The 23,366-nt window shown below is 37.5% G+C and overlaps 1 long non-coding RNA gene across 1 annotated transcript in view; it reads right to left on the reverse strand.

Annotated features, from left to right (window-relative positions):
• Nucleotides 1-923: 923 nt before the first annotated feature.
• LOC132687863 (uncharacterized) overlaps nucleotides 924-23,366 on the reverse strand; it is a 54,764-nt gene continuing 32,321 nt past the window's right edge. Inside the window, exon 4 of the long non-coding RNA XR_009614305.3 lies at nucleotides 924-2,059. This is a non-coding gene — a long non-coding RNA (uncharacterized LOC132687863). The remainder of the gene's footprint in view (nucleotides 2,060-23,366) is intronic.

The following is a 23,366-nucleotide window of genomic DNA, read 5'->3' on the forward strand; positions in this document are numbered from 1 at the left end:
GTCACTTGCAACTTGTAAGCATCTGTCACCTCAAATCTCCATAATTCTGCAACCAGAGGTTAAATTCTCCAAATATCCCCTTCCCCCTAATATTGAAAGGGAAAATAAAAATCACCAAATGAGAGCTAGAAGCAGGAGTATATTCCATTACACAAGCCACGTTATTTGGATAATGTGCAATAATTGAGTTCTTAATCCCTGGTTGGCCTTTATCTAGTCATGTGCCCTGAGGGAGTCATTTCCTATCACTGGGTTTGTTAATTGTAAAAAAGGAGAAAGATTAGTACACATTCAGATTGTACTCAAATTCTGAACTGTGAGGGCTGTCAATCTCTTGAACAGGCTTTTCGAGAAAGGCAGTCTTGGAAAATTTACTGTCTTATGTCATCTTCCTGCTGGCCCTAAATAAACCTATTTAGAACTTGCACCAGGAAAGTACAAATCCTTGAATGCCCTTGATAAGATAAATGGCCCTTCTGTTTGGAAGGTTGTGCTTCTTGACCAAACGTGCATCTTTGGCAGGTGCCTGAAGGTAAAATGTGTCAGGTAGAATGGTGAAAAAAATGGGGGTGGGTAGCTGTCTTTCCCACCAGATCTTCTGAAACAACCCTGACCCTCAGAAGAGATGTGTTACAAACAGATGGCCTTCACAAACCAGAGGCAGTGGTGCATTTTACATATTATCTCATCTGGAGCCAAGGGGATAGAGGATAAACTATGTAACTTCCTTCCTAAGCCTATAATTTTATGATTTTATAAGCGATAAGGCTCTGATTTTGTTAAGACTACAATTGGAACTTTGATAAGCACACATTTTTATTGAGATGAATCTTGACTTAACAGCTGCAGGTGGGGCATAGTTCATTAGGGACCTCTACATTAAGAGATCCATAATCCTTCCTCAGTTTTTATAGGAGAAAAAAATCTTGACAGTGACACCATAATATTTGACCTTAATAACTGCACCTGGAGTCATTCACCAAGAATACCAGCGGAATTTTGCCAACAAATTTAGCTCTTCACATTAACAATAAATGATTCTGAAATCACATTCATCTGCACTTTTTAGGAGGTTCTAAAACAGCTCAGTTAGCCTTGATGAATTAGCTCTTTCTCTGAAACATAATTCATTATTAGCACATTTTATGGAAACAGCACTAACCCAAATTGTTAGTAATTTAAGATGCATATTTGAAAAGTGCATGATTTAATTCAGTGCAATGGATGAGATTAAGAGTAAATTTGCTCCTACCTCTTGTCATGAAATATACTACATGGAAATATTATAACACAGGGGAAGTAGACTTGGTAATATAGCATGCTTGGGGATATAAATCGGTGCATGTCTTTTTACCCTGGCATTCCATTCAGGAGCCCTATGTAGAAGTAGACTGTTGGCCTGCTCATGGAGACTAATGATTCTTTATTCTTTCTAAGTCTACAGGCATTTAGAATGCATCATTCTTGGGACTATTCAGAAAAGACATGTCTATTGAAGGACAGGAAGTGAAAGAAAAGCCGCATGATCCAAGCCCTAGGAAAAACACAGAAACACCTTTCTTCTTACACCTTGAACCCCAGTATATTAGTAAGAGATTTATGACCAGTCTTATAGGAGGTCAAAACAAGACCTTTAACCCAACTTGTCTCACCTACAAGAAGGTCCTCTATCCATACTGCACGGCCATAGGTCAAAACCCTTAAAGTTTTCACCTGGGAAGCTGATTGCAGTGGCACTGTAACTGCTTGCAGTGGGTTTTGCCCCTGACCTGCCTACTTTCCACATTGTTCACAGAGTGATCTTACTGTCATAGAAATTAGAAATGCCTCCCATGCTTAAAAATCCTTCTGTGTCTCCCACAACCTGTAACCATCATGATAAAATTCAGGTTAGTCAGAGTAGTACTCAGGCTTCTACCTCAGAATATGGGCCCTATCAGCACCCCTAGAGGAATGCTGTACTCCAGTCAGATCGATGTATGTGCAGTTTTCCAAACGGTTCCATGTTCTTACGTCTCTGATCCTTGTATGTGCCATTCACTTCTCATTTGAGGTGAACCTGGAAAGATGAAAAGTGATAGCTAAAATTTATTGGGCACTTAATTATGAGTCAGATACAATTCTGAGGGTTTTACATTTATTGTTATATTCAGTACTTTCATCGATAGCATGAAGTAGGTGCTCTTATTCTCCGTGAAGTAACTTGCCTGAAGTTACCCAAGAAATAAGGATCTGATCGGATTCCAAGCCACACACTCAACACCGTAGTGCTACAATGCCTCTAGGGCTCAGGAAGCATTTGCTTATCCTTCAACATTAAATTTAGAGAGTATTTCACTGAGAAACTCCTATGGTACTCCAGATCTGAGGAAGGTAGTCTTTGTATCCTGCCCTGCTTTTATAACATATCACATAACATTGCTCATGCTAAGTTCCAGAAGAGACCGGGATCTCGACAATCTCTCCTGCCTTTTTATTCCTAGGGCTTTGTAAACATTTGTGGAATGGAGAAAAACTTGTTGTCTCCTACTGTAAATGATTTCCTTTGTTTAAAAAATTTCTATATTTCTTTTTTTTTAATATTTTTTTTAATGTTTATTTTTGAGAGAGACAGAGACAGAATGCGAGTGGGTTAGGGGCAGAGAGAGAGGGAGACACAGAATCAGAAGCAGGCTCCAGGCTCCTAGCTGTCAGCACAGAACCCAATGCGGGGCTCGAACTCACGAGGCATGAGATCATGACCTGAGCCAAAGTCGGACGCTCAACGGACTGAGACACCCAGGCGCCCCCCAAAATTTCTATATTTCTAGTGAGTATCTTAGCCCTAGTAGACAGTAGGTATTCTACTAGCCCTAGTAGACGGTAGTAAATGTTGAGTGATGAAAGAGAAAATGAGTTTATGTGCTCTTGGTTCTAATACGAAATAGGAGTAGATTAGCTTCCATTAAAATGGCAGCTATATTTCTTTTCATTTTTTGCCACTCCTTTAATTACAAATTGTATCCCATACAATTATGAACTGTAAAGAAATCTTCTCTTACACAAAAACAAGAAATTTGTCTTGTGTAGCCTTTGACTTACAGGGTAAAGCACACTTCTTAATTTTAGCACAACAATGAAAAAAATTACAACAAAAATTTTCTGGATTGCTATTTGCTATAGCAATAAAAAATAAATGGGAAACCTACTGTATGCCAGGTTCTAGTGTAAACATTTTATATGATTTCATTTACTCATCATAATGATCTTTTGGATAAGCATTATTATCCCCATTTTACAGATGAAAAAACTGAGGCGAATCAGTGTCTTGCTGAATGTCACACAAAGAGTAACATGCAGAGCGGAAACCCAAACCTAGATCTGCCTGATTCCAAAGCCTGGGCATATGATTTAAAGCCTGTCCAATGGCATGGTGTCTTGAGGCCTGGGGGGGCATGTCCGTGTAATTGATTATTCTTTGGGATTACAAATTCAAGTAAATTCAACAGTGAAACCTGTCCACTTCATTGTGCAATAGCAGGTCTTGTATATTGGATTTCAGTGTAGTAGAAAGAAAGCATCATTTACTAATGATAAAGAGAACTCTGATGCTAGATTGCTAGTTTGAATCCCTGTTTGCTTGTTATGTGTCCTTGGGCAAGTGACTGAACTCTGTATCCAGTTTCTACACCTGAAAAACAAGTGATAATAAGTGAAACAGTTTGTAATAATAAAACCTATCTTCTGGGGTTGTTAGACTCTTGATCTCTGATTTAAATTAGAGCTTCCCTATCAGTGTTCCATTGCTGGATAAGCTAGAATCTCCATGCTTACTTAGTTTCGTGCTGCTGCTGTCTGCCTTTTTTTTTTTTTTTTTTTTCTGACTCCAATATGCCACTCCTCATTCTATGCTCTGCCGCAGGATGGAGGCATGTAGTCATGAATCCAAAAAAGCCTTTTGCTAATGTTCTTCTTTCCCCAGGAAGTGATGAAAGTTTCCTGCTTCAGCTTTAACAGTCATGCAGTTTATGTATACACCCTGCTATATAAATTGCAGTCAATTACTTAAGGTTAGCAACTGAAATCCCCAGTAGTAGTCAAGAAGCTAGCCATTTGTAAGTCATTTGTAGTAATCTTTAGTAACCGATAATTAGACACTAATTAGCTCATTTGCTTAGTGTTGTTTTTACTTAGTAAGACATTTAATGAGTTAATTAGAAGAAAAAGAATTGAATGGTAATTAAATGCCAATTAAAGGGTTTTATATGTGAGCAAAGTACATTGGTTAAATAATAACGTTTAAAACGAAAACACTGAACTAAATGTTTAAGGTAATGTGATAAGAATCATTTTATCCCTATACTGATTTTCATAGTACCTTAGTCTTGCTTGGGTGTACACAAGTCTCAGGTTATCAGAGCTTCTCCACCTCGGCACTACTGACCTCTGGAGCCTCATAATTCTTTGTTGTGGGGGCTGTACAATGCATTGTAAGATGTTTAGCAGCATCTTTGTCCTGTTAGAAGGCGGTAGTACTTTCCCTTTTGTGACAACAAAATGTCTCTAGTCATTGACAAATGTCCTATGGGAGTCAAAACTGCCCCAGTTGGGAACTACTGGGTCCATTATACACTTATTGTGTTTTTTTTTTTCTTTTCTTTTCCTCATTGTTACTTTATTTTCACCATTTACCTTAAGTTGAGATTATAAAGTTCATTGTAACATCTGCCAACTCTTAGATTGCTAAGAATGAACTGTTAATGTGGCAAGAGCACTGAATTTGGTACTTGAACACTTAGCCTCATATTAAGCATCCCACTTACAGTGTGTATGATCTTCACTAAGGGAACACCTTTGAATATTCTCATGTACCTAAGAAGTATAAGGGAGTTTGTTTTTAGTTTTGGTGTCAGGTTCTAGGACGTGGAAGGTAAAAATTGCCATATGACTCTTAACCTTTTGATCACAAGGTTCATCTAGAACCTTCCCTGACCTACTGGCTATTTTTTCTTTCATTCAAATATATTGAATTGAATATATATCAAATATGTTGAAATTACTGAATGCTTTCTATGTGCCAGTTGCTTTTTTAGGCACTGAGGATACAGTAATGAACAAAACAAATGTATGTTATATTAGAATGACAGCATGGAGACAAACAGCAGGGATGGAGAATTCACTTTTAAGTGAGGTTCTGCTAGATGTTCCCACTTAGAAGGAGCCTACTTGAAGAAGTGAGCCAGGTGGATACCTGAGGGAAGAGTTTCCAGGACAGAGGAAACAGCCAGGACAAACCTGTTTCCTTTTTCTTACTCAAAATTTGAAAAGTTTATGAACTTAATTAGACATTGTTGTTGATCTTGTTGCTTATAGAATTGGACATTTGGTTATAAACATCTCATAATTTTTCTTAAAAGATCTTCATATGTTTACAGCCTATATAAAAATAGGCACAATTATACCTTTTAATATAATATTGGCATAATTTGAAGAAATGGGTAATATTTTTGTATATTTCAACTAAGGATAGAGAAAAGTTTTTTTGAGAATCAACTAAAAAATAGTCCAACACTGTTGTGTTACTGTCTTTTAGTAACATTAATTAGCTGCTCTTGTCAATTTGAGTCTATTGACAAGACCTCAGCACCACATTAAGTAGTCACATTATGACCTATGCAATTTGAAATCCTCAGGATGCCTATGAAAGCACCACTCATTTTAATTAGAAAGCCTAATAAATTAGGTAAATATTGGCTTTAGAATCTTAATCACACAGTACAGATCAGTCATAATTATAATGAAGAAACTGTGCTTTCCTTACAGGATTTTTCATAATTCTTTTCAGGCCACAAAGTTCAAGGGCATATTCTGATTCTTCATCTCCTATTGGGAAGCATAGAAGTTGATATTTCTAAAGTTATATTTATGCCAATTAACACAACAGTTAATTCCGTTATAGACTGACAAAGTCACAGCCATGATGTGTGTTTTAAAGATTGTGTCTTACAGCAGTCTTTATGTCAGAGTCTCTTGGCTCCTTTAGAATGTCTTACTGTCTAGTAATTCCTCAGAAAAGGCACAAAGGAACTGTATTGTCCAAATCCTTACATTTTCATAATAGTTGATCTGTGGGATTTATAATTAAAAGTCCATTTGTGTGTGAAATTCTTGTCTCAAATTTTCTTTCCTTTAGTAACACAACCTATTATTCCATTGTTATCTGGAATAACGTACTAGTCTAAAAATATGACACTTTATAATTTCATTTCCTTTATAAGTGAGTTGATTGTTTTGCATGGATGTCCAAAGGATTTTATTTTCTTTACAGTTCAGTAGATTTATTAGATTATGTCTCACTTTGGGTTCTTCTGGGTTGATTTTCCCAGCTAGTTGTGTACCTTCACGGAACATAATGTCAGTACTATTTTTTTCCCCTTTGTGGTAAAACTTTTTTTTTTGTAATGTTTGTTTATTTTTGAGAGAGACAGAGACAGAATGCGAGTGGGTTGGGGCAGAGAGAGAGGGAGACACAGAATCCGAAGCAGGCTCCAGGCTCTGAGCTGTCAGCACAGAGCCTGATGTAGGGCTTGAACTCACGAGCTGTGAGATCATGACCTGAGCCGAAGTCGGACGCTCAACCAACTGAGCCACCCAGGCGCCCGCCCCTGTGGTAAAACTTTTAAGAAAGTTTTCTTCAGTTAAAGTTTGTGATGTTTGTTTCATCCTGTCATGTTGGTTTAAAACTTCAGAAATTCTGTTAGAAGGTTTGTGTCTGATTTTATTTTTCTAAAGATGGTCATGCCTGCATATTTATTCCATCCCATATGTTTTCCTCATAGTGTGATTGACACAGTTTTCAGGCAGTGGAGGGAGTGGAATCTATTTCTTTTCCTTGAATCAGGGTCATGTCTTGTGGCTGCACTGACCAATGGATGACAAGTGGCACTCCGGGACTTCTGAGGCTAGGTCATAGGAATAATGCAGCTTCTTCCTGGTCCTGTCTTGGGAGGCTTGCACTTGAAATCCTGCCTTTGAGTGTCAAGGAAACACTTTGCACGTCACCTGGAAAGGCCATATGCAGGTATTTCAACCAGTAGATCCAGCCGGGCGCTCAGAAAATAACCAGCATTGACGGCATTTGAGAGAATTGTTTTTAGATGATTCCAGCCCCCAGCCTTCAAATATCCCCAGCTGAGGCTGTAGAACTGATGGGGCAAAAAATAAACTTCCCATTTATGTGTTATATGATGCTCAGAAACCATGAGAGATCATACATCATTGTTAATGTTTAAATCCCTAGGTTTTGTGAATTGATACACAGCAATGGAAAGGTAACACTGGGGTATTGATTCTTGAAAATTTTTTTCTATACCTCTTAACTTTCTTTTTTTTAACTTTTGTGTTTTATTCAGTTCTGTGTTCCTTCTAATTTAGTTTTCATTTCTGCAGTGATTTTTAGCAGTTACATTTAAAGTTTTCTTGAGTTCTGCCATCTTATTTCACCTATTTTTATGTTGTTTTTCCATATCTGAGAGCTATATGTCTTTTAACTTATTTGACAGTCTAGGTCACAGTTTCTATCTGTGTTGTAGACTTGTTGTTATGGTGTATTTTCATTATTTGTAGGATGATACTTTGTCCATTCCCCTCTATATTTGCTTGTGAGAGCTTTGTACAGTGCTTTACCTCCATTCCTTTTGACTGCTCACTTTTATAGGAAACTGGTTTTCCTGAACATTCTGGCAGATGTGTTGGGTTGAAGTAGCTATTCTAGTTTCAGGTGTCTAGAGCTGCTTGTTTGGTTCCTTTTTCTCAAAGTGAAGTTATGTCTATTCTGATAGCTGCCTCCTCTGGTGTTCCCCTACTTTTGTCAGGGCCTAATTTCTCCTGTACACCTTTAGTCCCTCCCCTGTTCAATTGGGCATCTCCTTCTGGCAGTTTCTCCTCAGTGTGGGGCTTTGTCCTGGAAAAAGGGTTGATTAGTTTCCAGAGTTCATAGGGTCATGTTTTTTTCAGTACTTTCAGACTTCTCCACAGATCCCTTGTTACCCAGATGACTGTAAAGAGGCATGCTAACTCCTCCTGGGGTTTGCTGCTGTCCTCAACTTGCCTGTGATGTGTGTTCTCCAGAGGCTCCCTGTTGACCATCTTGGGGTTCTTCTTCTCAGGTGCATATGGTGCCTCGTGGCTTTTTTCTTCTTTATCCTGTATAGATGCTGATATCACAAGGACCTTTGGATTCTATGTGATCATGCCCCACCTGTTTATATTTTGGGGTTCATAGAGATCCCTCTGTTACAGAGTTTGGTTGTAGATGTTATTTGGGTGATTTTTTTTTTTTTTTGCTATTTTATTTGCTTACTTTTTTCTTTAAGGTTTTATTTATTTTGAGAGAGTGTGCGCACAAGTTTGGGAAGGGCAGAGAGAGAGAGAGAGAGAGAGAGAGAGAATATCAATCCCAAGCAGGCTCGACACTATCAGCACAGAGCCCAATGCAGGGCTCAGTCCCACGAACCATGACATCATGACATGAGCTAAAATCAAGAGTCAGATGCTTAACCAACTGAGCCATCTAGGCATCCCTGTTGCTTTCTTTTAATGGGGGGAATTCAGGGAGAATCACACTATGTGGTTACCATCATCACTGTCATTCCAGCATGGCATCTGTGCATTGTAATCTATCTTTTGTATGTGTTTCTGAGCCACCTCAGAGCCCTTATCTATAGAGAAAAGACATAAATAAGAGTTGTGATGTGCTACCTCTGCCTTCTTAACAGCGAACCTCCAGGAAGATGGTGGTCAATGGAGCTGTAATCTTTCCAAATGTTACCCATTATAGTGCCCTATACATAAAAATTTGTCATATCTTGGAAATCTATTAGGCTTCATAATGTGAAGAAATGCAGGGTTTCTTCTCATGGCACAATTTCTTCCAGCCATGGCACACTTTGTCAACAGTTCCCCGCAGGCCTTTAGAAGCTTGAGAACCATTTGGAATGTGGAGGGAGATGGGGTAGCTGAAGTGAAGCAAAGGAAAGTGGTGGGTACTGTGCCAGCACTGTGTTCTTGAGTCACATGACTTTTTTTTAATAAGAGAATATAATGAAAAGTTTCTCCTCCATGTTGACTTCTGCCCAATACTTAGACCATAACAACTGGAAAAATCAGAAATGGGTTAACACTCACCAAGAACTGGGGGGTGGGGGGGGGGAGGACCCTGGAGAGAAATGAGCAGGAAATATAATGCCACCAGCCCTTCCCTTAAGTCCTTATCCTATAGATTACCTTTCCTCAACTCAGAAACCTGATTCTCTCAAGCCTGTGTGGAGCAAGGAGTCAGCTGAAATCCAGCTGTGTCCAACCTCACCTTGCTTTGAAGGTGTTGAGATTAGACTTGAATTACGTTTGGGAAAATAATCTCTACTTTGCTATTATGAAGCAAATAAATCTTTAATGGTATTAAAAAGGCACTTCAAGATTTCTTTCTGCTTCCCCTCCCTACCAAATCTTACTTTCTAAACAACATATTGCTGAGTTAAGTGTAAATGAATCAGTAGCATATGGCTTAATCTTCTCTCAAATCCCCTTTGGGCTTGAGGAATTAATTGACAAAACTTAGTGGCAAAGCTTCCTTGTAGTATTTGGAATCCCAAACTTAGGCAGCATGACCAGAACCATTTAAAGACTCCAATTTGAGTTAATGCCTTTCTCTCTGTTAAAGTCTTAAAGGGCTAACAGAATGCAGCCTTCATAGCTGATTACCTCAAGCTCCTGTGTCAGAGTTTCTCCATGTCTTTATATCTCTAAGAATTTATTAGGAAATGAGCATCCATTCAGCTGCCTCCTGTGAAGTGAGATAGTCATGCATGGGCAAATGCGGAGACTGGGAAAACCGAGGTGGGCTGCTTGTTTCCTATCTAAGGTTTCAGAAGTCCCTTGCATTCTAAGTATCCCATAGAGAATTCAGAATGAGATAAAAGGAAGTAGGTTTGTGATTAATCCCAGAAGATTATTTCGTAAAGTTTCTCACTACAAATGTTAATTAAGATTCTCTTCTATTTGCCACTGTTTGAACAAGGAAAATCAGCTGGTATGCAGAAAAGACTATGGGCTTTGGAATGTTGAAAGATGGGAGTACAGATCCCCTCTCTGTCTCTCACTGGTTATGGGGCTGGTTACCAAAGATGAGGAGCATAAATGACAGATGCATGGCTGGGGCCATTAGGAACCCCAGTGAGCTTTTGCCTGGAGCCCAGCTGGAGGTGAGGTCTAGGGCTGGGGGCTCCCAGATAAGAAGGCAAAATCAATCAAGACAGAACCCTCTGCTTAGCTTCCAGTCATTGTTATTGTTGCTGCAGACATTTTGAATGTAATTGAATAGTAATTAAGAACAATAGAAATTCTACCATTAGCCATCCAAAGGCCATCTGCTTTCTACGTTTTGGTAATAACCACATTCCCACCACTTAAGACAGAAATAATTGCCCTTCTGCCTCAAACATAATTTATTTTGCTCTTGCCTAACCCTGCCCACTTTCCCTCTTAGCAGGAAAAAGAGATGTTTTCTGTGGGGGACTCAGAGGCACACTACACTTGGCAGCTACCCCATTTTGGCTGTGGGTCTTCATCTCACAAGTATCCGTTTTTTCTTCTGTAACATGGGTATGGTAACATGTACCTAATACTACTGCAGTGAGAACTAAAATAATGTATGTAATATGCTCAGTGCCCTAAATGGCACATCACAGGGGCTCATTGTTACATCTCTTAAGATAATGCTGTCTCCTAGTTTACGAAGCGCTAGACCTCAATGATGAGGATTACTTTATCCAGAAGGTGCTGGACAGGGTAATTGTAAAGTTCAGGTGGCTCTGCTTGTATGTAATTTGAACGTTTTAGGAGCTGGGATGAGTCTTGGAAAGGTGGTTCCCAAAAGCCCTTTAAAAGACATGCCTATCAAAAACAAGGTGCCCCTGAAATGTCAGTCTGCTGTTTTGCAACCCTGTTACATGTGGGAATGGAACCTCCTTTCCCCACCAAATAACCACAAAATTCAATCAGTGTAATTACAGAAATCACAGCTGACTCATATTTTTTCTTCTGCTGTTTTATGTTGCTATATTATCTGTCACTTGTTGCTTTATAGCTGTTTTATTTCTCTCATAATGTTTTGAGACATAAAACTTCAAATAACTATATTTTTTCTAATTTGGAAAAAAAAAACCTAAATAGAAAACAAACATGGAAAATATTACTAACACCTATGTAGACATGATAGAAAATTAATAAATGTGAAATCGACAAATTTCTTTTTATTTTAGATCATTCTTTTAAATGGACGTCTCTGTACCTCATTAATTCCATTTTTTCTCCTTACCTAGAGTCAATCCTTACTGTAAATTTTGCATGAATCCTTCTAGTCAATGTGTTATTTTCACTATATACAAACATAAAACCAATATGTAATACTCTGTTGTATTTTGAAAGATTTATGTGAATGTTCAGAAACTTGTTTCATTTAACAATGTTTTAGAGAGTGATCCATGTTGATAGATGCATAATCTAGTGAATTCACATTATTGAATTTCATCATGTGACTACCAATAAACAATCCCTTTACTGATACACATTTAGAATATTTCTAACATTTGGCTATTTATTTCCCCAAATGCTTTAATAGTGTGATAGCCTGTACATTTATGTAAGATACATAAGGCATATTTTTGTAAAATGTAGCATAACCAGGAAGAGATAATCGCTTTTAAAATAGAATTCTGTAAGAAGAGGTTTTGTATACTTGGTGTACCAGAATCTTGATTATAATGAAATTGGTTCAATAGGAGTTTTATCCAAAATTCAAAAATCCTACCTTCTCTGTTCCACATATTTACATATCTTGTGAAGGTAACCAGTATTAGCTATAGCTTTTATACAAGGACATAGTCACTTAATCAGCATAAATAAATTTGGTTGAGCCTCCTCTATGCTGTCATTTTTGTGCAGTTACCATAAGGTCTTACAAAGAGATAATTCACTGCCCATGGAGAGCTCATAATCTATTGGGGAAGAGATGATAGATAGTAGGAACAATGGACAGTACTTCGAACTGTATTTGTGCAGCTTTGAGAGGGAGCAGTGTGGGTTCAAAAAGGAAAGCTAAGTTGGAGGTAGGTATTGGGCCACTTTGAGAATGTGGGTGGCATTTACCCAGCTGGGGAAGAAGCATCAAAGAATTCCGGATGGGTAGAATTGCATGAACAAAAGTTTGGGGCCTGGGACTACAAGTGGCTCATATCAACTGTTAGAAAGGATGAATATTAGGGACATACTCCAGATGTCACTGTCAGCAGAGTTAATAGAGAACCTAGAATATGTGACTTCAGTATCTGAGCTCCTTTCACTTTCCATACCTCTTGTCTGATCTCTTCTCAGATTATAGTATAGTTAGTGGAATTCATCAGGACACTTAAGAGGCATGTAATGGAATTCCAGTGTCTTGGGAAAACCAGAGAGGAGGTATTGAAGCAAAGCAAGTTAAAAGTTCCTCCTGCCCAAAGAAAGGAAAAATCAGATAAGGTGAAAGAAAGGTAGTGCTTGGAGGCTGTTTAATTACCAAAAACGTTTATGGAATTATCACCTGCCCTGAGGGTTCATTTGGAAGCTAGAGCTCTGTGTTCTAATGGGAGTTTTATAGAATTGTCTGAGACCCAGCCAGCTTTTAGAAAGTGCAAGTTTAAAATGCATAGCCATTCAGTTTTTCTTTTTTTCTCTCTTAAAAAAAATAAATAAAAACTTAAACCAAGGCACAGGAAATGTAAATCTCCTCTAGGGGCTACAGTGTTGTTTAGCACTCTCCCTCCTAGAGCATCACAACTACTTGACTTACGCATCCAACCCTCCCATCCCTACCCCAGCTCTGACTTCCCTTCCTAGTGCATTGGGAAATTAGGATTTTGAGCTGTGGAGTCAAATTGCTCTACTTAGTCTTGCTTACATTAGTTAGTCACTGGTGGAGAAGTAAGCTAACCTTTTGAGTAATATGTCCTCATCTGTAACCTAAAGAAAGAAAGAAAGATTATACTTATTCATAGAGTTACTATGAGAATGTACTGTGAAGCATCATATCTATGATGAAGATGTTGTTATCCTCAGGAAACCAAAGCTAAAAGATTGTTACCACTCCCTCTCACTGAAAAGGTTTCTGTAAGATGTACTTTAGGAAAAAGAAAATTGTACCCACAAACAGGGAGTTTTGAGAATAAATGCTGATCAAAGAAATTTGTAAAGATACAGATACATCTAAATAATCTCTAATGGGGAAGGAGTTTACTGAACAATGTGGAACTAAAATACTGGACAAAAGTAACACTAAGTTGGGAGATATATGATTAAAGTTTAAGTGTTCCACAGTTCTTGTTCAGAAAATGTGCAGAAATGTATTAACTCTTGACTTTAAGTGAAATTTTGAGGATGACCTCTACATGAGTAAAAGTAAGCTGTTTAAATTTTCAGCCAGTAGTGGGGATAAAAGAATAAAGGAAACCTGATCAATAAATTGGAAATTTGAAAAGGAGAGAAAATAAACATAGGGAAAGAACAGAAAAATCAGAGTAACTAGAAAGTACAAGATAAAGTGATAGCGGCAAACAAAATGTGCAAATTATCACAATAAGTGTATATGAACTGAGTTTAATAGCAAGCACAGAGCCTGTCGTATTGAAATAAAAGAGAATATAGATACATGTTTACAAGGGACCCACTTAAACTTAAGGATATAAAGAATTGGAAGTAAAAGGGAAAATGTATAGAAAGTATTAACAGAAAGAAAGCTGGTGTAGCTGTACTAATATTAAAATAGGCTTTATGATCTCTAATAATGTTTTCTGACTTACTGAATGGAGAAAAAATTCACTAGGAAGATGTAGCAGTTATAAACTTATTCGCAATTAATAATATAACCTAAAACGTATAAAACAGAAATCAACAGAATTACAGGGAAAAGTTAACAAACTGACAAACATACAAGGAAGGGTATTTTAACAAATGTCTCTTTGTAATTGGTGAGTGAGAAGAAAAAAAATGGATATCGAATAACCAAATTAACAATTCATTGGAAATAAGTGAATTATATATTCAACAAGTAGAGGGTACATGTTCTCTTAAAGCACATTTACAAAAATGTGCTAGGCCACAAAGCAGTGACTTACTTGCTCTTTGTCTCTAGCAATTCGTTTGCATTTCCTAGAATGTTATGCAAGTGAAATCACAGAATACATACTTTTTTTTTGGAGAGGTGGCCTTCCTCATTCAGTATAATTATTTAGAGATTCATCCATATTGATGCATGTATCAGTACTTCATTCAGTTTTATTGCCCATTAAGTATGCCATAATTTCTTTATTCAGCAGTTAATGGACATTGGGTTTTTCCAATTTTTGCTTTTTCTAAGTGAAGCTGCTATGAGGTTTCAGGTACAAATTTTTATGTAAATATATGCTCATTTCTATTGGATAAATATTTAGGAGTGGAATGGCTGAGCCATATGGTAGAGGTATGTTTAACTTTTTAAAAAACTGCCAAACTGTTTTCATAAAGTAGTTTTATCAGGGTCCCTGGGTGGCTCAGTTGGTTGAGTGTCTAACTTTTTATTTTGGCTCAGGTCATGATCCCAGGGTTGTGGGACTGACCCCCGCATTGGGCTCCTCGCCAACTGTAGAGCCTGCTTGGGATTGTTTCTCTCCCTCGGCCCTTCCCCCGCCCCAAGTGCATGCTCTCTCTAAAGTAAAAAAAAAAATAAATTAAAAAAAAAGTGATTGTATCCTTTTACTTACCAGCAAGGTAGAGACTTTCTGGTGCTCTATATTCTCACTGAATATTTTAATATTAGCCATTCTAGTAGTGGTATTTCATTGTGCTTTGAATTTGCATTTCCCTGGTGACTAATGATGATGTGCATCTTATGTGCTCATTTCTAAATATTTTTTAGTAAAGCATCTATTTAAATCTTTGCCCATTTTTTATTGGGTTGTTCATTATTGAGTGGTAGGAGTTCATTATATGTTCTAAATACAGGTCATTGTTGGACAGATTTCTTACTTGTAGGTTTATTTGCGCCCCCACCGTGGCTTGGTTTTTCATTTTTATGGCAGTCTTTGGAAGATCAGAACTTTTGAATTCTAATGAAATGCAGTTTATTTTTTCTTTTATAGTTTGTGTTTTCTGTGCCCTTTAAGATATCTTTTCCATGCAGGTGTTAAGATTTTCTCCTAGAAGTTTTAAAGCTTTAGCTTTCAAAGTTTGTTGTGTGTTTCATTTCTAGTTAAGTAGGAGGTAAGGGTAAAGGCTTATATTTTGCTTATGACTGTTCAGTTGTTCCAGTACCATTTTTTGTAAAGACTATTCTCTCTGCATTGAATTGCTTTTGTACCTTTGTCAAAATTCCAGTGGCTACAAACACACAAATGCACACACAATCTTGATTGCTATAGTTTCATAATAAGATTTGAAATCAGGTAGTGTACATCCTTCAGTTTTTTTTTTTTTTCCCAAAGTTTGGGCTATTCTATGCCTTTTTCATTTCCATGTAAGTTTTAGAATAATTTTGTCAATTTCAACCAAAAACTTGCTGAGATATTGATTGGCATTGAGTTGATAGATCAATTGATCAATTTGGGGGAAGGGACGTGTTACTAATAACTGAGTGATACAATCTATGAACACGAAATATACATCCATCTCTCTAGGTCTTTAATTTTTCTCAGCAATGTTTCCTAGTTTTCAGGTCTTATACATGTTTTTTATTCCATATCCTATGCTATTTAAAATGATATTTTTCAATTTCTGGTTGTTTGTTAACATATACAAATACAACTGAATTATTTTTATTTGGCTTTTTCCTGAAATTTTGCTATCCTCATTAGTTCTGATAGTTTGTGTGGATTCTGTATGATTTTCAACTGAGGTAAGCATGGCATCTACAAATAAAGACTGTTCTACCATTCCAGTCTAGATGCCCTTTATTTCTTTTCTTGACTTACTGCACCAACTGGAACCTTCAGTATAAAATGGTAAAAGGGCTGAGTATAAACCCATTTGCTCTGTTGCTTATCTTATGGGGAAAACATTCTGTATTCAGCAGGAAGTGTGTTGATAGCTATGTTTTGTTTTTGTTTTTTTTTGTTTTTTGGTAGATTCCCTTTACTAAGTTGAAGAAATATCATTTGTTCTTAGTTTACTGAGAGTTTTTAATAGAATGTCTGTTAGATTTTGTCAGGTGCTTTTTATGCATTTATTTAGATGATCATGGTCTTTGTTTTTATTTTTTATTCTTTATTTTTTATTTTTTTTTAATTTTTTTTATTTTTTCAGTATATGAAATTTATTGTCAGATTGGTTTCCATACAACACCCAGTGCTCATCCCAAAAGGTGCCCTCCTCAATACCCATCACCCACCCTGCCCTCCCTCCCACCCCCCATTAACCCTCAGTTTGTTCTCAGTTTTTAGGAGTCTCTTATGCTTTGGCTCTCTCCCACTCTAACCTCTTTTTTTTTTTTTTTTCCCTTCCCCTCCCCCATGGGTTTCTGTTAAGTTTCTCAGGATCCACATAAGAGTGAAAACATATGGTATCTGTCTTTCTCTGTATGGCTTATTTCACTTAGCATCACACTCTCCAGTTCCATCCACGTTGCTACAAAGGGCTATATTTCGTTCTTTCTCATTGCCATGTAGTACTCCATTGTGTATATAAACCACAATTTCTTTATCCATTCATCAGTTGATGGCCATTTAGGCTCTTTCCACAATTTGGCTATTGTTGAGAGTGCTGCTATAAACATTGGGGTACAAGTGCCCCTATGCATCAGTACTCCTGTATCCCTTGGGTAAATTCCTAGCAGTGCTATTGCTGGGTCATAGGGTAGATCTATTTTTAATTTTCTGAGGAACCTCCACACTGTTTTCCAGAGTGGCTGCACCAGTTTGCATTCCCACCAACAGTACAAGAGGGTTCCTGTTTCTCCACATCCTCTCCAGCATCTACAGTCTCCTGATTTGTTCATTTTGGCCACTCTGGCTGGTGTGAGGTGATATCTAAGTGTGGTTTTGATTTGTATTTCCCTGATGAGGAGTGACGTTGAGCATCTTTTCATGTGCCTGTTCTTTAAAGAAGACATCCGGATGGCCAACAGGCACATGGTCTTTGTTTTTAATTTGTCAATATGGTTAACTGCATTAACTATACAAATATTAAAACAGCCTTACAGTTCCAAGATAAACCCTCTTGGTCATTGTGCATTTTCCGTTAAATGTTATTAGATTTGATTTCCTAACACTTTAAGATTTTTTTTACATCTTTCACGAGGGATATTTGCAGCTTTCTTTTAGTGTCTTTTTTTAAAATTTTGGTATAAAGGTAATTCTGGCTTGATAAGGTATGAAGTTTTTCCATGTATTCAGTTTTCTGAACGAGTTTGTGTAGAACTATTTTCTTTGTAAATGGTCTGTAGCATTTACTGGTGAAACCATGAAATCGTTGAATTCCATTTATGGAAATGTTTTTAAACTGCAAATTCAATGTCTTTAATAGGTATAGGGCTGTACAGATTATGTAATTCTTGAATAAGTTTTAATTGTGTCTTTCAAGAAATTTGTCCATTTCATCTAGTTCCTTAAATTTATAGGCATAAAATTCATAACATTTTCTTATTCTTTTACTATTTGTAGGATCTGTAATTATACTTCTCTGTCTTCCAGGTTGTGACTCCCTGCCTTCCGTGCCTCCCCCCCCCCCCCCCCGATTGATCTGGCTAGACATTTGTCACTCTTATTACTTATCTATTCAAAGAACCAGATCTTGGTTTTACTGATTCTCACTATTGCTTTTCTATTTTATATTTCATTGATTACTGCTTGATCTTTTTTTTTTTTTTTCCTGTTCACTTTGGGTTTAATTTTGTCTTCGACTTTTACTTTTTAGAGTCAAGCTATGGTTATTGATTTGGGGCCCTTCCTCTGTGTGTAAATGCTAAGTGTATAAATTTTCCTCTAAGCACTGTTAGCTGCATCTCACCAATTTTGATATTTAAAAATTTTCGTTGCATTCTAAATACTTTCTAAATTCCCTTTTGATTTCTTCTTTTGACTTTATTCTGAAATGCAGGTAACTTACATAGAAATTATTGAATCCTTTCTAGGTTTGCTTTTTAAAAATTTTAAGGAGGAATGAGAGCAACCTTTAGTCCATGGGGTAATCTTTCTCCACCACTGACCAGTACCCTTCTGAGTGCTCCACCCAATGTCTAATAAATTACATGTGGTTCTTCCACTCTGCGTGGTAGGAAAACAAACAGTCCTTGGTCCCATGTGAACTCTGGGGACTATTCCCTCTAGTTCTCTTAAATAGTTCTTTTCTGAGCCTACGCTGTTTCCTTGCTTACATGGACTAAATTCTCAGTTGAAACTGCGTGGGGAACTCTCAACGGATCTCCAGGGTCCTTGCTCTGCAACTTCTCTCACTTCTCAATTACTTTGCTCTGAGAACTCTTGCTTCCTTGACTTTACTGAACTCCCAAATTGAGCTCCTTGACTCAAGGAGGTCTGGAAACTCTGCAGGTAGTAAGCTGGAGCACGTTGTTTTCTTCCTTCTCTTAGAGATCATTTTCCTGTGCTACCTAACATACAGTGTCTGAAAATCTTTGTTTCTTATATATTTTTGCCTACTTTTAAAATTATTTCCAGTGGGGGCAATCCGTAGCTCTTCATCTTGACATGTAGTTATATTTTAAAAAGTGAATATGACCTTAGATTTTGTTGGTAGATGTACAGTGTACAGAGAAACTGAGGTAAATAGTTTTATAATACTTGGGACTGGTTAGGCAACATTCAAAATTTTATGTTTATATACATTTGAAGAAATTCACAGGTAACCTAGACTGTAGCCAGAAGAATGTCATTAGAATGGAAATGGAAATATACTAAATGTGGAGGATGATAATGGTCTTCAATAATTTATTCTCCACAAAGCAGTCAGTGTGATTCTTTTAAATCAGGAATCGAATCATTTCACTTTTTTTTTTTTGCCATTCAAATTTATTTATTTATTTATTTATTTATTTATTTATTAATATATGAAATTTATTGTCAAATTGGTTTCCATACAACACCCAGTGCTCATCCCAAAAGGTTCCCTCCTCAATACCCATCACCCACCCTCCCTCCCTCCCACCCCCCCTCCCTCCCACCCCCCATCAACCCTCAGTTTGTTCTCAGTTTTTAACAGTCTCTTATGCTTTGGCTCTCTCCCACTCTGACCTCTTTTTTTTTTTTTCCCTTCCCCTCCCCATGGGTTTTTGTTAAGTTTCTCAGGATCCACATAAGAGTACATATGGTATCTGTCTTTCTCTGTATGGCTTATTTCACTTAGCATAACACTCTCCAATTCCATCCACGTTGCTACAAAAGGCCATATTTCATTTTTTCTCATTGCCACATAGTATTCCATTGTGTATATAAACCACAATTTCTTTATCCATTCATCAGTTGATGGCCATTTAGGCTCTTTCCACAATTTGGCTATTGTTGAGAGTGCTGCTATAAACATTGGGGTACAAGTGCCCCTATGCATCAGTACTCCTGTATCCCTTGGATAAATTCCTAGCAGTGCTATTGCTGGGTCATAGGGTAGGTCTATTTTTAATTTTCTGAGGAACCTCCACACTGCTTTCCAAAGCGGCTGCACCAATATGCATTCCCACCAACAGTACAAGAGGGTTCCTGTTTCTCCACATCCTCTCCAGCATCTATAGTCTCCTGATTTGTTCATTTTGGCCACTCTGACTGGCGTGAGGTGATATCTGAGTGTGGTTTTGATTTGTATTTCCCTGATGAGGAGTGACGTTGAACATCTTTTCATGTGCCTGTTGGCCATCCGGATGTCTTCTTTAGAGAAGTGTCTATTCATGTTTTCTGCCCATTTCTTCACTGGGTTACTTGTTTTTCGGGTGTGGAGTTTGGTGAGCTCTTTATAGATTTTGGATACTAGCCCTTTGTCCGATATGTCATTTGCAAATATCTTTTCCCATTCCGTTGGTTGCCTTTTAGTTTTGTTGGCTGTTTCCTTTGCTGTGCAGAAGCTTTTTATCTACATAAGGTCCCAGTAATTCACTTTTGCTTTTAATTCCCTTGCCTTTGGGGATGTGCCGAGTAAGAGATTGCTACGGCTGAGGTCAGAGAGGTCTTTTCCTGCTTTCTCCTCTAGGGTTTTGATGGTTTCCTGTCTCACATTCAGGTCCTTTATCCATTTTGAGTTTATTTTTGTGAATGGTGTGAGAAAGTGGTCTAGTTTCAACCTTCTGCATGTTGCTGTCCAGTTCTCCCAGCACCATTTGTTAAAGAGACTGTCTTTTTTCCATTGGATGTTCTTTCCTGCTTTGTCAAAGATGAGTTGGCCATACGTTTGTGGGTCTAGTTCTGGGGTTTCTATTCTATTCCATTGGTCTATGTGTCTGTTTTTGTGCCACTACCATGCTGTCTTGATGATGACAGCTTTGTAGTAGAGGCTAAAGTCTGGGATTGTGATGCCTCCTGCTTTGGTCTTCTTCTTCAAAATTACTTTGGCTATTCGGGGCCTTTTGTGGTTCCATATGAATTTTAGGATTGCTTGTTCTAGTTTCGAGAAGAATGCTGGTGCAATTTTGATTGGGATTGCATTGAATGTGTAGATAGCTTTGGGTAGTATTGACATTTTGACAATACTTATTCTTCCAATCCATGAGCAGGGAATGTCTTTCCATTTCTTTAAATCTTCTTCAATTACCTTCATAAGCTTTCTATAGTTTTCAGCATACAGATCTTTTACATCTTTGGTTAGATTTATTCCTAGGTATTTTATGCTTCTTGGTGCAATTGTGAATGGGATCAGTTTCTTTGTCTTTCTGTTGCTTCATTGTTAGTGTATAAGAATGCAACTGATTTCTGTACATTGATTTTGTATCCTGCAACTTTGCTGAATTCATGTATCAGTTCTAGCAGACTTTTGGTGGAGTCTGTCGGATTTTCCACATATAATATCATGTCATCTGCAAAAAGCAAAAGCTTGACTTCATCTTTGCCAATTTTGATGCCTTTGATTTCCTTTTGTTGTCTGATTGCTGATGCTAGAACTTCCAGCACTATGTTAAACAGCAGCGGTGAGAGTGGGCATCCCTGTCGTGTTCCTGATCTCAGGGAAAAAGCTCTCAGTTTTTCCCCGTTGAGGATGATGTTAGCTGTGGGCTTTTCATAAATGGCCTTTATGATCTTTAAGTATGTTCCTTCTATCCCGACTTTCTCAAGGGTTTTTATTAAGAAAGGGTGCTGGATTTTGTCAAAGGCCTTTTCTGCATCGATTGACAGGATCATATGGTTCTTCTCTTTTTTTTTGTTAATGTGATGTATCACGTTGATCGATTTGCGAATGTTGAACCAGCCCTGCATCCCAGGAATGAATCCCACTTGATCATGGTGAATAATTCTTTTTATATGCTGTTGAATTCGATTTGCTAGTATCTTATTGAGAATTTTTGCATCCGTATTCATCAGGGATATTGGCCTGTAGTTCTCTTTTTTTACTGGGTCTCTGTCTGGTTTAGGAATCAAAGTAATACTGGCTTCATAGAATGCGTCTGGAAGTTTTCCTTCCCTTTCTATTTCTTGGAATAGCTTGAGAAGGATAGGTATTATCTCTGCTTTAAACATCTGGTAGAACTCCCCTGGGAAGCCATCTGGTCCTGGACTCTTATTTGTTGGGAGATGTTTGATAACCGATTCAATTTCTTCGCTGGTTATGGGTCTGTTCAAGCTTTCTATTTCCTCCTGATTGAGTTTTGGAAGAGTGTGGGTGTTTAGGAATTTGTCCATTTCTTCCAGGTTGTCCAATTTGTTGGCATATAATTTTTCATAGTATTCCCTGATAATTGTTTGTATCTCTGAGGGATTGGTTATAATAATCCCATTTTCATTCATGATTTTATCTCTTTGGGTCATCTCCCTTTTCTTTTTGAGAAGCCTGGCTAGAGGTTTGTCAATTTTGTTTATTTTTTCAAAAAACCAACTCTTGGTTTCGTTGATCTGCTCTACAGTTTTTTTAGATTCTATATTGTTTATTTCTGCTCTGATCTTTATTATTTCTCTTCTTCTGCTGGGTTTAGGCTGCCTTTGCTGTTCTGCTTCTATTTCCTTTAGGTGTGCTGTTAGATTTTGTATTTGGGATTTTTCTTGTTTCTTGAGATAGGCCTGGATTGCAATGTATTTTCCTCTCAGGACTGCCTTCACTGCATCCCAAAGCGTTTGGATTGTTGTATTCATTTTCGTTTGTTTCCATATATTTTTTAATTTCTTCTCTAATTGCCTGGTTGACCCACTCATTCGTTAGTAGGGTGTTCTTTAACCTCCATGCTTTTGGAGGTTTTCCAGACTTTTTCCTGTGGTTGATTTCAAGCTTCATAGCATTGTGGTCTGAAAGTATGCATGGTATAATTTCAATTCTTGTAAACTTATGAAGGGCTGTTTTGTGATCCAGTATATGATCTATCTTGGAGAATGTTCCATGTGCACTCGAGAAGAAAGTATATTCTGTTGCTTTGGGATGCAGAGTTCTAAATATATCTGTCAAGTCCATCTGATCCAATGTATCATTCGGGGCCCTTGTTTCTTTATTGACGGTGTGTCTAGATGATCTATCCATTTCTGTAAGTGGGGTGTTAAAGTCCCCTGCAATTACCACATTCTTATCAATAAGGTTGCTTATGTTTATGAGTAATTGTTTTATATATCTGGGGGCTCGGGTATTTGGCGCATAGACATTTATAATTGTTAGCTCTTCCTGATGGATAGACCCTTTAATTATTATATAATGCCCTTCTTCATCTCTTGTTACAGCCTTTAATTTAAAGTCTAGTTTGTCTGATATAAGTATGGCTACTCCAGCTTTCTTTTGGCTTCCAGGAGCATGATAAATAGTTCTCCATCCTCTCACTCTCAATCTAAAGGTGTCCTCAGATCTAAAATGAGTCTCTTGTAGACAGCAAATAGATGGGTCTTGTTTTTTTATCCATTCTGATACCCTATGTCTTTTGGTTGGCGCATTAATCCATTTACATTCAGTGTTATTATAGAAAGATGCAGGTTTAGAGTCATTGTGATGTCTGTATGTTTTATGCTTGTAGTGATGTCTCTGGTACTTTGTCTCACAGGATCCCCCTTAGGATCTCTTGTAGGGCTGGTTTCGTGGTGACAAATTCCTTCAGTTTTTGTTTGTTTGGGAAGACCTTTATCTCTCCTTCTATTCTAAATGACAGACTTGCTGGATACAGGATTCTCGGCTGCATATTTTTTCTGTTTAGCACACTG

The sequence above is a fragment of the Panthera onca genome, chromosome E1 (assembly GCF_046562875.1).
Source record: "Panthera onca isolate mPanOnc1 chromosome E1, mPanOnc1 haplotype 2, whole genome shotgun sequence".
NCBI lineage: Eukaryota > Metazoa > Chordata > Mammalia > Carnivora > Felidae > Panthera > Panthera onca.